Below are 14,887 nucleotides of genomic sequence, written 5' to 3'. Positions count from 1 at the left end.
TTATTATCCGGGGACCAGTTGACTAGATTTTGGGATCGATCGGGTCAAAGGTCAAGGTCAAAGGTCATGAACAGGTCAAAATGTTCTTGAATCGCATGAAATTTGGTGGGATGATTGGTTATTATCCGGGGACCATTTGATTAGATTTTGGGATCAATTGGGTCAAAGGTCAAGGAAAGGTCAAACTCTTTTTTTTACCATAGCACGATACATTTTTGTCCAATTGGCATGCAACTAATGCCAAAATGTTCATAATTCAATGCCCAATCTTGTGATATGCGAAGGTATGCGCTCTACCGAGTGCCCATTCTAGTTGAATGTATTTTAACTCTAAATCTGTCCTTCTGGTCACATTACATCTATTGCATCTGTCCATCCTGGAGAGGGATCCTCCTCTGTTGCTCTCCTGAAGGTTTCTCCCCTTTTTTTTCCCCTGAAGGGTTATTTGGGAGTTTTTCCTGATCCGATGTGAGGTTTTGGGGCAGGGATGTCTATGTGTACAGATTGTAAAGCACTCCGAGACAAATTTGTAATTTGGGCTATACAAATGAACTGAATTGAATTACATTACATTACATTTGGCTGACGCTTTAATCCAAAGCGACTTACAATACTGTTACATTCATTCACTGTAGACGCAGCTACAGGGAGCAACTCAGGGTTAAGTGTCTTGCTCAAGGACACATCGACTAGGGTGGGGATTGAACCTCCAACCCCCTGATTGAAAGACGGACCTGCTACCCACTCACCCATAGTCGCCCCACATATACACACATATATATATATATATTAGGGCTGTGAAACGATTACAATTTTTAATCGGATTAATCACAGGTTTTTGTGGATTAATCATGATTAATCACATATTACCGATATTCTCGGTATATTTTGTGAGAACATAGAGATTTATGACAAAAGACGGATATATACATTTATACATTCTTCTATACAATGGTGCTGCAACTCAGCAGTTATTTAGCAGTTTTCTTCCATATGGAACATTAATACATCTTCATCCTAAACAGAATGTTTAACCCTCCTGTTACCTTTCGGGTCAATTTGACCCCATTCAATGTTTAATGTCGGTGTTCTTTGGGGTCAATTTGACCCCAGGCTGTTTTTCACTGTCAAACATATCAGAAATATCAACTTTTTTATTTATTTAAAGGGCTATTTAGGTAGTCAACAAACAAACATAAAGTACCTCACACTTAAACTTGGGAAGCAATATTAATTCTAATAATTTTCTGGAGGTTTTAATTGCTGGGGTCAAATTGACCCCGAGGGTAAAATATGTTAGTAAATGTAAAGGTAACAGGAGGGTTAAACAGAGCATTTTTCTCTTGTTTGTCAACCATTAACTCCACCATGATACAATCTAAAGGTGGACAGATTGACAAGTGACTTTTTTTTGCTCGGTCCCGATGCGCGCGCACGGAGCTCTGTGGCGCGCCAGACGGAGATCGATAAGTGTTAACGCAACGCGAAGAGACAGAAATGACATGCTGCTGTGGAGATACGATCAACAACAGACGTTTAGTTTAATAAAAGAACAAAGACGTGCTATAGAGAACATGTCAGGGGGCGGGCCAATCTTTTTAATGTCATGCGATCTACCAACACTACACCGCGATCGACTGGCAGGTCGCGATCGACGTGTTGAGACCCCTGATCTACAGGAAGTAAAAGTCGTAACAAGGTTTCCGGAGGTGAACCTGCGGAAGGATCATTACCGATGAACAGACCGTCTGCATGAGAGCGGACAGAGTTCAGATTGAAGTGGTGTATTGGAAGCTCATTTTGCAAGTGACTTTTTTTTCGTCCCGACGACCAACAACAGATGGATTGGAAGCTCATTCTGCGCATGCGTTAAATGCGTTTAAAAAAATAACTAGTTAAACCTGTAATTGAATTAACTGAGTTAACGCGTTATTTTTCACAGCACTAATATATATACACATATATATATATATAAACCTATACACATACAGGACTGTCTCAGAAAATTAGAATATTGTGATGAAGTTCTTTATTTTCTGTAATGCAATTAAAAAAACAAAAATGTCATGCATTCTGGATTCATTACAAATCAACTGAAATATTGCAAGCCTTTTATTCTTTTAATATTGCTGATTATGGCTTACAGCTTAAGAAAACTCAAATATCCTATCTCTAAATATTAGAATATCATGAAAAAGTATACTAGTAGGGTATTAAACAAATCACTTGAATTGTCTAATTAACTCGAAACACCTGCAAGGGTTTCCTGAGCCTTGACAAACACTCAGCTGTTATAAATCTTTTTTTTTACTTGGTCTGAGGAAATATTAAAATTTTATGAGATAGGATTTTAGAGTTTTCTTAAGCTGTAAGCCATAATCAGCAATATTAAAAGAATAAAAGGTTTGCAATATTTCAGTTGATTTGTAATGAATCCAGAATGCATGACATTTTTGTTTTTTTAATTGCATTACAGAAAATAAAGAACTTTATCACAATATTCTAATTTTCTGAGACAGTCCTGTATATATATACACATATATATACATACACATATATATACATATACACATATATATATATATATTCAATTCAGTTTATTTGTATAGCCCAATTTCACAAATTACTAATTTGTCTCGGAGTGCTTTACAATCTGTACACATAGACATCCCTGCCCCAAAACCTCACATCGGACCAGGAAAAACTCCCAAATAACATTTCAGGGGGGAAAAAGGGATATATATATATATATCCCTTTATATATATATATATATATATATATATATATCATGTGACCAGATTAACAATATAAGTCATGTGACCAGATGAAGATGCATGAGGCCGTCTGCGCCTTGTTCTGTGTAAAGCTCTTAAATGTCCCTTCCTGCGCGCGGCGCTGGCCCCGCCCCTCCTCAGCGCGTGCTCTGCCCTCGGCATCGTGTCGGATCACGGAGCAGCTCGACGGAAGGCCTGAAGGACCTCCATGGAAACCGTGAGTTCGATGCTTGTTCTCGTTCCTAATGTTCCGGTAACGGTGACTGTTCACGGTGACTGTTCATACCGCGTGTCCGTGTGCTGCTTCTGCTTCTGCGCAGCGCTGGAGCGGAAACGAGCTAACGGCAGCGCGCAGGAGGCGAGCAGCTAACGGCTCACGCTGCAAAGTCAAGGGAAACCGACCTGAGACCAGCCTTCTGTTATCGAACTACGGTTAGCTACTAATACATCAGTTTATAAATGTTAAACTTCCGAGACCATGGCTGTGTCTACGACCGGACACTTGAGCACTTCGAGCACTGACTTTCAGTGCTTAGGGCGCCACACAGCAGGGTTGCCAGGTCTGTGTGACAAAACAAGCCCAATGGCCAATCAAAACCAGCCCAAAAACCAGTCCAATATCAGAACTCAAAATATGCCCATAACTCCTTCATGATGCCCCCCTGAGATAGGAAAGTGACCCACTGCGAGCGTTGCCGACGGGGGGTGCTAGTGAGAGTTTGCTCAACTGTGTGCGCGGATGTGTCGGCGTGTACGTGCTGATCTGGAGTCAGTTTGGTAGGATTTGGGTATAAATAAATTATTTAATTTTAAATATGGATTTTTATTTAAAGATATTCATGTAATTTGCATGCAAAATAGGTCTACCCGAACCAGCGGACAAAAAACTCAACCCGCGGCAACACTTCAAAAGTAGCCCAATTCCGCGGGAAAACCGCGGACCTGGCAACACTGCCACACTGACAAAACCAGCAGAATTCAGTGCACACACATCGACTAGGGTGGGGATTGAACCTCCAACCCTCTGATTGAAAGACGGACCTGCTACCCACTCACCCATAGTCGCCCCACATATACACACATATATATATATATATTAGGGCTGTGAAACGATTAAAATTTTTAATCGGATTAATCACAGGTTTTTGTGGATTAATCATGATTAATCACATATTACCGATATTCTCGGTATATTTTGTGAGAACATAGAGATTTATGACAAAAGACGGATATATACATTTATACATTCTTCTATACAATGGTGCTGCAACTCAGCAGTTATTTAGCAGTTTTCTTCCATATGGAACATTAATACATCTTCATCCTAAACAGAATGTTTAACCTCCTGTTACCTTTTCAATTTGACCCCATTCAATGTTTAATGTCGGTGTTCTTTGGGGTGTCAACTTGACCCCAGGCTGTTTTTCACTGTCAAACATATCAGAAATATCAACTTTTTATTTATTTAAAGGGCTATTTAGGTAGTCAACAAACAAACATAAAGTACCTCACACTTAAACTTGGGAAGCAATATTAATTCTAATAATTTTCTGAGGTTTTAATTGTGGGTCAAATTGACCCCGAGGGTAAAATATGTTAGTAAATGTAAAGGTAACAGGAGGGTTAAACAGAGCATTTTTCTTGTTTGTCAACCATTAACTCCACCATGATACAATCTAAAGCTGGACAGATTGACAAGTGACTTTCTTTTGCTCGGTCCTGATGCGCGCGCACGGAGCTCTGTGGCGCGCCAGACGGAGATCGATAAGTGTTAACGCAACGCGAAGAGACAGAAATGACATGCTGCTGTGGAGATACGATCAACAACAGACATTTAGTTTAATAAAAGAACAAAGACGTGCTATAGAGAACATGTCAGGGGGCGGGCCAATCTTTTTAATGTCATGCGATCTACCAACACTACGCCGCGATCGACTGGCAGGTCGCGATCGACGTGTTGAGACCCTGATCTACAGGAAGTAAAAGTCGTAACAAGGTTTCCGGAGGTGAACCTGCGGAAGGATCATTACCGATGAACAGACCGTCTGCATGAGAGCGGACAGAGTTCAGATTGAAGTGGTGTATTGGAAGCTCATTTTGCAAGTGACTTTTTTTTCGTCCCGACGACCAACAACAGACGGATTGAAGCTCATTCTGCATGCGTTAAATGCGTTGAAAAAAAAAATAGTTAAACCTGTAATTGAATTAACTGAGTTAACGCGTTATTTTTCACAGCACTAATATATATACACATATATATATATAAACCTATACACATACAGGACTGTCTCAGAAAATTAGAATATTGTGATGAAGTTCTGTATTTTCTGGAATGCAATTAAAAAACAAAATGTCATGCATTCTGGATTCATTACAAATCAACTGAAATATTGCAAGCCTTTTATTCTTTTAATATTGCTGATTATGGCTTACAGCTTAAGAAAACTCAAATATCCTATCTCTAAATATTAGAATATCATGAAAAAGTATACTAGTAGGGTATTAAACAAATCACTTGAATTGTCTAATTAACTCGAAACACCTGCAAGGGTTTCCTGAGCCTTGACAAACACTCAGGTGTTATAAATCTTTTTTTACTTGGTCTGAGGAAATATTAAAATATTATGAGATAGGATTTTAGAGTTTTCTTAAGCTGTGTCATAATCAGCAATATTAAAAGAATAAAAGGCTTGCAATATTTCAGTTGATTTGTAATGAATCCAGAATGCATGACATTTTTGTTTTTTTAATTGCATTACAGAAAATAAAGAACTTTATCACAATATTCTAATTTTCTGAGACAGTCCTGTATATATATACACATATATATATACACATATATATACATATACACATATATATATATATATATATATATTCAATTCAGTTTATTTGTATAGCCCAATTTCACAAATTACTAATTTGTCTCGGAGTGCTTTACAATCTGTACACATAGACATCCCTGCCCCAAAACCTCACATCGGACCAGGAAAAACTCCCAAATAACATTTCAGGGGGGAAAAAGGGATATATATATATCCCTTTATATATATATATATCATGTGACCAGATTAACAATATAAGTCATGTGACCAGATGAAGATGCATGAGGGCCGTCTGCGCCTTGTTCTGTGTAAAGCTCTTAAATGTCCCTTCCTGCGCGCGGCCCTGGCCCCGCCCCTCCTCAGCGCGTGCTCTGCCCTCGGCATCGTGTCGGATCACGGAGCAGCTCGACGGAAGGCCTGAAGGACCTCCATGGAAACCGTGAGTTCGATGCTTGTTCTCGTTCCTAATGTTCCGGTAACGGTGACTGTTCACGGTGACTGTTCATACCGCGTGTCCGTGTGCTGCTTCTGCTTCTGCGCAGCGCTGGAGCGGAAACGAGCTAACGGCAGCGCGCAGGAGGCGAGCAGCTAACGGCTCACGCTGCAAAGTCAAGGGAAACCGACCTGAGACCAGCCGTCTGTTATCTCATTACTTCCAAAGTCAAGTGAAACCGACCTGAGACCAGCCTTCTGTTATCGAACTACGGTTAGCTACTAATACATCAGTTTATAAATGTTAAACTTCCGAGACCATGGCTGTGTCTACTACCGAACACTTGAGCACTTCGAGCACTGACTGCTAGTGAGAGTGTGCTCAACTGTGTGCGCGGATGTGTCGGCGTGTACGTGCTTATCTGGAGTCAGTTTGGTAGGATTTGGGTATAAATAAATTATTTAATTTTAAATATGGATTTTTATTTAAAGATATTCATGTAATTGCATGCAAAACAGGTCTACCCGAACCAGCGGACAAAAAATTCAACCCGCGGCAACACTTCACAAGTAGCCCAATTCCGCGGGAAAACCGCGGACCTGGCAACACTGCCACACTGACAAAACCAGCAGAATTCAGTGCACTGAAAGTACCCGGATGGCGCACTGCAAACGGGCAAAACATGCAGCGTAACACGATGGACACTACTCGCCCTAAACGGCCGCCATCTTGGCTACGTAGCGGAAGAGGGTATTTTGCTTTATGTATTCGGTTACATTTTATAAAGCCATGCAATCCATTTCATATTGATATTTATGTATTTATTAAATTTTTATGGACTTTTCTTTGCAATTAGAACCTGTGACCTCTTGCAGAGGACAGGTTAATTTGCATGTACCTTCTAGAGCAATGCAAATTGCTACGAAAATATATAAATATAGACAAAGCTAAGTACATTGTGGTAGTTAAGTCTTTCATGTTGAGCTTTTAAAGTATTTCAATTAATTTATATCTGGATTTTTAAGCCAAGCTTTGCATTTCAGTGGAGGACATGTATTGTCCCTTATCTCAAGAATCAGTGATATAATATAGATAATATATTCTCTATATTACATATATTCCCTAGATATAGAGAATATATATAATATAGATAATATATTTCCTATATTACATATATTGCCTATATATAGATAATATATTCTCTATATTACATATATTCCCTATATATAGAGAATATATATAATATATTTCCTATATTACATATATTGCCTATATATAGAGAATATATATAATATAGATAATATATTCTCTATTACATATATTGCCTATATATAGAGAATATAGATAATATATTACATATATTCCCTATATATAGAGAATATAGATAATATATTTCCTATATATAGAGAATATAGATAATATATTCTCTATATTACATATATTCCCTATATATAGATAATATATTCTCTATATTACATATATTCCATATATATAGAGAATATATATAATATAGATAATATATTTCCTATATATAGAGAATATAGATAATATATTCTCTATTACATATATTCCCTATATATAGAGAATATATATTATATAGAGAGCATGATTAACACAGAGAGAACTATGCTATATACAGTAGAGCCTCGTGTACAGTATGAGCCCTTCCTGTCCTGCATAGACTTGATGCTTGCGACGAAATGTATTTTATTATAATTGTGAAATCAAAGCGTTCCACCGACTTCCTACAATATGACCTTGTAGTGGCAAAAAGTGATCGTCACCCCAAAACTCATTCCCCTTGCATGCTCCCTGTATTGGCCGTCTAACCTCACCACAGCTGGGTCAGTTATAACATGTATGTCTGTGGTAATGACTCATCAGGCATGTGTGTGATTACAGGTTTCTGGTGTTTATACATAAATGTCATGTCAGATTTCACTTTAAACTGCAAATACTTCCGTCGACACAATTGTGATAATTCAATTACAAGAATAGTTTCACGTTAGACTTACAGTAGTGGCCATTTGTCTTTAGAAATCAAATGAAACTATAAATCAAATTGCCACTGACGCACCGTGGGTTTCGGACTTGACGCAGCCAAAAAGAAAGTAATGTCCATTTCCGTATGTTATGAATCTGATCATTTATTTACTAAACAAACAAAATGCTGACACTTCCTCTCTGCTGGTAAAAAACCATAGGCCACCCTGGTGCATGCTGGTCCTGTGCCTACCCACATCTACATATAACCACAGGTGCCCAGTGTTACCCAATCAGTGAACCTAAAACTAAATACATTTAAACAACAATCACAATGAACTAAACAACAATTATCATAAGAAAAAACTATTCTAACATATAAAAATATAACCTAAATAAGCAATGAATAATCAATATTACAAATGTCAAAATTAATAGCTCCAACATTTACCTTTTGCTTTTACCACGGAATGTCTAGAAATAACGACGTTGGACTCACACAGGTTATTACATCATATTGTTACGGTTGCATTGAGATCAGATTAGTTTTAGTATTACTGAATCAGTTAACTTCTAACATGGAGTATCTGTTACATGCAAGCAGATATTGTAATTCAGATGGCCGTGGGTAGTGTGGTAGAATATTTAGCCTCGCATTTTGAGACCAGACATAGATCGTGTTCCTATAATGCAGCTTATAAGACCACAACATTTGAGTCTCGGTCCAAATGGGATAATAGCAGCTCAGGCGATGCATAAACGATTCATGTCGTCATTTTAATTCCATCAAATTCAACCACACTGTGAAATCCAGAGTCCTGTGACATGTGGGATGTTGCATTTGGACTGAATGTGCCTTGTGCTTCCAGGAGGATGCAGCATGCGTTTCATCCACTGGTGGCAGCTCTGAATGCACAGGTGAGAGAGGAGAGACAGCCAGGTGGCTGTATAGTGAGGTTTGTAGAACGTTGTTTGTAAAAGTGTATAATATTGTACTGAATACTTCAGGGTGTTATTGGCGTTATTAAGCGTGAACCATTTTAATATTCTCATCCTGTCATATATTTGCAGACGCTGATGACCCTGACCAGAAGGAAGAGGTAGGATGTTGTGGATGTTTTGGGTTCTTAATTGACAGTTAATCTGCTCGACTGTGTAACTAGAATACAAATAACAACAATGCTACAGTTTTCATTTCTTACAGACAGACTACAGCTAGTTAATCACACATATTGAACTTACATTGTTCCTCCAGTGTATCCCACTGATTAGATTCGGTTCCAAATATTCACGAGACTTGTCGTAAAAGCAGATCGAACATGTCGGTTTACGCCGACTCCAGGATGAACGTGGAGGTCTCGAAGTGTTTCAAGTCCCCAAAACAAAAGTAAATGACTGCAGAGTGTGGTGGAAATAAGTGTTCCTTTACCTTGTGAGAAATCGAAAGTAGTTTAAGCATGGTTGACCATAACACTTTATTATAGTAACAAGTTTACAAGTCATCAACCAAGCGCTAAATACAAACAAGTCATGAAAACATTCAGCTGAATGGAGCAGAATCCCTGAGCCTCCTCTCAAGACCGTCAGGAATAACTGCTGCCTCCTCCGTGCAAGACTGCAACCGTTATACGTCTCAGACAATCCACTTTCCCAAAGTCCGTGTGTTTCCTATCCGAGGAAGTTGAGACACCCGAAGGCTCCGTTTATTCTGTTTCACCGAGGACCATCTGAGTTTGGCCTGTCAAGGACCATAACCTGAAGTCAACGGCTCGTGACCTTTCACGTGACCCCACAGGATTAGATCAACCCCATAAACATGGGAGAACTTCTAAACACATTTTCCTCCGACACAGAGTTCCAGACAGGCGAAAACGTGGCGAGGCGCGCGTCCCCTGAACCCCGCGCTCCTTCACCAGAGTCCGTGAGCTGCTGGCCAGAGGGCAGTCTCCAGGGTTCTAGTCCGCCCGTCGGCGTCGATCCACAGAGAAGCGGCCGCCACATTCACGCCACTGAACCAGACCGCCGCCTTATATTCCAGGTCACTAATAATAATAATACACAACACATGATCCTAATTAAACCCGAGCTCACGCTTCAGGCTACGGATAATAATACAGGTACGGCATTTTAGATGCGCATGAAGCAATAAGGTGCGAGAGGCAGTACTTTGTCGTCAATAATGTCCGCTTCAAGGGTGTTGCTAGGCTAATACAAATGACTAAAAACAGACTAATGATCCATACAATAAAATGTTTTAAAAATGCAACAATTTCTAATAAAGTCTGATCAATCATATCCAGTTGAGATTGACCAAAAGCAACACCCTTGAAGCGGACATTAATGACAACAAAGTCCTGCCTCTCGCACCTTATTGCTTCTATAATACTGTTGCGTTAAATAGTAAGTCAATAGTAAGCTGCCTTTCAGCACAACATAGTTGTGTGTGTATATATGTTTATATGTATGTGTGTGTGGGTGCGTGTATGTTTAAATGTATGTGTGTGTGTATCATACACACACATACATACACTCTATGTGTGTGTGTATATATGTATGTGTGTGTTCCAAAAGATGATGTCATTAGGTGGCCTTCAATTTCTATGGACAGAATAAACAAAAACTCCTCTTATCTCTGCAGCTGCTTATTTAAGGTACTCATTAAATACTGAAACTTGTTTCCCACCTCAGTCATTAAATTGGTTTTAAAATAACCATAAATATAAATGTTCCTAAAGAGTTTGAATGAGATGTTTTTTCCCAAATAGATCCCGCAATAGAAAACCAAACTGTTGCAACATTGTGTAACCACAAAGTAAAGACACGGTCCAAACTCCATCCCAACAGGACGCGTGGCGCCACCCAGTGGCTCATACCAGCAACTGCACTGAACCCAATGTGTCTCAATCCGCAGCTGGAAATAGTCCCTGACAAATGCAACTATTTACTCCCCCTGTGTTTATTTTTTTAACTGTTTATTTAATAAGGGACAGTGCACATTAATCAAACATTTCAGTAAATGTGAGTTAGCCAAGAGGCTATTTTTCATCTGTAGTCCCAATGATGCTGATGTTAGGAACAAACCTAAAAACATAAGATTACAAATACAATCTACAGAAAACGCAAATAAAATAAGGGAGAACAATGTTAAAACGGACAGAATAAAAACATGTCAGAAGCATACTAAGGACTTTACTGTATTGAATACCCATTTACTAAATGAGATCTCTTTCTTTCAATCATTTTATTTTAAGTTTTTACAAGTTACACCAGACAATCAAAACCGAATAAATAAAAAATTGCAAAACAACCAACTATACGGACAATCAGACGAGGAATAAAAATAAATAAATCTCTTATGTTTACGGACCGGTCAGCGGGGTGAAATTTAAAAAAACAGGACGAAACAAAGAACCACATCCAGCCAAAAGGAATATTTGGAGTAAACCTGAAGATTATAGCAATTTCTAATTCAAATGTATTTCAGAACAAAGCACAGTGACACTGCTCGCCACAATCAATATTATATTGAAACCGCAGTGCCCCAAAAGAAGTCAAAGAACATTCTATAGTCTTTAAAAATAAAAGTATTAAACATTTGTGACCCATTGTTAAAGGTTTCCATCTTTGTTTTAGAATGAGCTTGGGGCCGATTGAGGCGGGGAATAGGAAGAGTATAAACGCATTATTGACATGGGATTTGTTTACCAAGAGGACAACAAAGTCACTGCAGTGTTCCTTTGTGAACAGACGTCCGCTCTAACGGACCCTAAATGGCGACAAGATAACGGATGCACACTTCCTGTGTGAGCGGCATTTTAATTGATTGATTTTTCTAAAATAAAATATGATGTTACATTTATAAATATCCCACACTCGGTTGTTTTTGTGCCCACAGACACTTGCAGGTACCGTCCCTGCGGCGCACCGGGGACGTGGAGAGTCGGCCGAGCGGCCAGCCGGACGCGGAGGAGGAAGCCGTCACGCCGCCCGGTGGTGGCGTGCCGCCTCCTCGCCCGCGGGCCCCGCCAGCCTTCCAGAGACCTCGCCGTCGAGGCCCCCGAGTTCGCCGCCCGCCGCGCCGTCGACGGAGCGTTCAGCTTTTGTAGAGCCACCGTGTGTTTCCTTCCATTAGAACCGCCTCCTGCTGCACGCGCAGCCGTGGATTTGTTACCGCTGAGAACGGAACGGCCGAGTTCCGTCGACTCGATCATCGGCGGATATGATCCTCATCCGTCTCTGCCGTCGTTTCTCTGCTCGACGGCACCGCGCGAAAATCTCTTCTCCCTTTTTGGAACGTAATTCAATTCTACAAGTATAGCGAGTCGTACATCCGCTGCTCCGCTCTCTTCATGGTTACCGGTGGCCGGCCGCATCCGCTTCAAAACATTGGTTCTTGGTACCGTGCTCTGAACGGATCGGGCCCCGTCTACATCCGGGATGCGGTCACACCGTACACCCCGGCACGTTCGCTCCGCTCGGCAACAGCCAATCGACTTGTGACTCCTGCACTTCGAGCTAATCACTACATCCAGACCTTATAGCTGTCCTGGCTCCTGATTGGTGGAACGAGCTCCCCGCTGACATCAGGACGGCAGGAAGTCTCTACAGCTTCCGCCGGAAACTAAAAACACATCTTTTCCGACTGTCTGGATTAAAACACAGATTAGCACTTCAGTGGCACTTAAATGGCTCTTATTATGGTACTTTTGTAGTTTGACTATGTTGAGGAAATGTTACTTTCTGTATTCTTGTTGTTCTTAGTTTGTACTCTAGGTTGATGCACTTATTGTAAGTCGCTTTGGATAGAAGCGTCTGCTAAATGACACGTGATGTACGTATTCTGCATACGTCACACGTGCGGAGGCTCGTTCATTCAGCGTTCCGCCTTCACTCGTCGGCGTTTTATTTAATTTATTTTGTAAGGCGTCGCAAGAGACGGAGAAGGCCAGAGCACCTGCACTCCCTCCTGCGTCCTCCTCTTTTTCCCTTTCCCCCCCCAGAGCCACGACGGTCATCGGTCATTTGATGCAGGAAGTTGTTCCACCAGGACGACCGGCAGCACCTCGCAGAGGAACACAGGCTGGGTGATGGAAAGCAAATCCATTTTCAATTCAGAACTTAATTGAGACGAGTGTATACCCCAAAACGTCCGTGTTTGGAGGTGTTGTGGAGAAGCTCGAGAAACGGACCCTCCTTTACTATTTCCTGTGGTAACACTCGTGTCGAGTCTCTTCGCAGGTCTTCCAAGCAAAGAGAAGATCGAGACGCAGCGCTCCGAGTTGAGAACGAAACACGGCTCCGACGCCTCCCTCCAAAGTCTGGTGTCGTTTCCCCGACCCACGGACCAAAGAAGAGTTTGTCTCTTTGAACGTTGTCGCCTCGTCAGTACCGATTCATCCGTGAAGATGTTGGCTGTCTCGGCTGCGACGTCACAACGGAGACGCCGTGTGTTCACAAACTATTCCTCCGCTCCCGTTTTCCAAAAGCTTTGTTTCTGTGCTGATTACTCATCATGTCCGTAGCACAACTTTAAGCTCTTACCCATAATTCCCGGACTTTCCGGAGGTGTGGGCACCGTGCTCTACGCAGGCGGCATCGGGACCCAAATTGCGAATGAGCTCATCGACTCCTACAGGTGCGTTGTGTGAATGCAATTACATTTTTTAAATATATAGCCCTAAATCACAAATTACGAATTTACAATCTGCACACACGACATCCTTGACCTTTGACTTCACATCAGATGAGGAAAAACTCAACCCCCCTCCCGAAAGAACCCTTTCAGGGGACAAAAGGGAAGACGCCTTCAGGAGAGCAACAGCAGGATCCCTCTCCAGGACGGACAGAGGAGTAGATGTCATGTGACCAGCATGACGTGTTACAGAGTTGCATAACCACGTTCCACCAGTACCACGGCGCGTGTGAAGAGTTAGTCGGAGGCCTTGACCACGATCCAGAAAGCGGAAATAAATTATGTGAAATGTGTATTTTTTCCTCTTCCTCGTGAACCCGATTGACCTCGTTTCCAGATGCTATTTGCACAATTATGTCTGCCATTTTTAATGTGTGGTTTCAGAAGTATCTGCAGTCTATTTTTCTTTCTTTGCTGTTATAAAACAAACATACCGTTTTGTATTTCGACTGAATGTTCTTCCGATTTGTAGTTCCCATCACAAACGGTCGTAAATCCTAGCTCGCATTAAATGAGTAATTTAAGAACGGATAGTCTAACTGGGATGACACCGGGACCGAGCCGATGGAATAAGTATCCGATTCCTTTCTAATGGATGCTGGTGGGAGATTGTCTGTTTATCAATAACAAGTACAGACTTGTGTACTTTTGTAGTTTGGACCTGTGATTCCAGACTCACCAGGACGGGAGGGAACAGCAGCTGACTTGAGGTCACCACCTTAGCTGTTCTTGCTCATGAGTTTACTCCTATTATTCATTGTAAATTATTTATTATAGTCAAACAAAATATGACAATCCTGCTTTTTCATTATCCTTTAATTATTAATATTTTATTTTGAAGTGTATGTGTGTATATATATCTATAGTGTACAAAATAATAACGTATAGAGATATTATATATATTGTGTTTATAAATATAGTTTATATATACAGATATTATATATTGTGTTTATAAATATAGTTTATATATATTGTGTTTAGAAATATATAGTTTATATATATATACACACATTTGTATAGATATATAGTTATATTACACAAGTAGAAAGACACCGCTGTAGTTCAACGTAAAAGTGCAATTAAAATATAAAGTTATGAATCTTAACCCTCGGTCAAACTGATTTAACGTTATCTGTGAATAAATAATAAACTCTTTGTGCTCGTTAGATCCTCCAGAAC

Source organism: Pseudoliparis swirei, chromosome 10 (assembly GCF_029220125.1).
Source record: "Pseudoliparis swirei isolate HS2019 ecotype Mariana Trench chromosome 10, NWPU_hadal_v1, whole genome shotgun sequence".
Taxonomy (NCBI): domain Eukaryota; kingdom Metazoa; phylum Chordata; class Actinopteri; order Perciformes; family Liparidae; genus Pseudoliparis; species Pseudoliparis swirei.
This window is presented reverse-complemented; position numbering follows the sequence as displayed.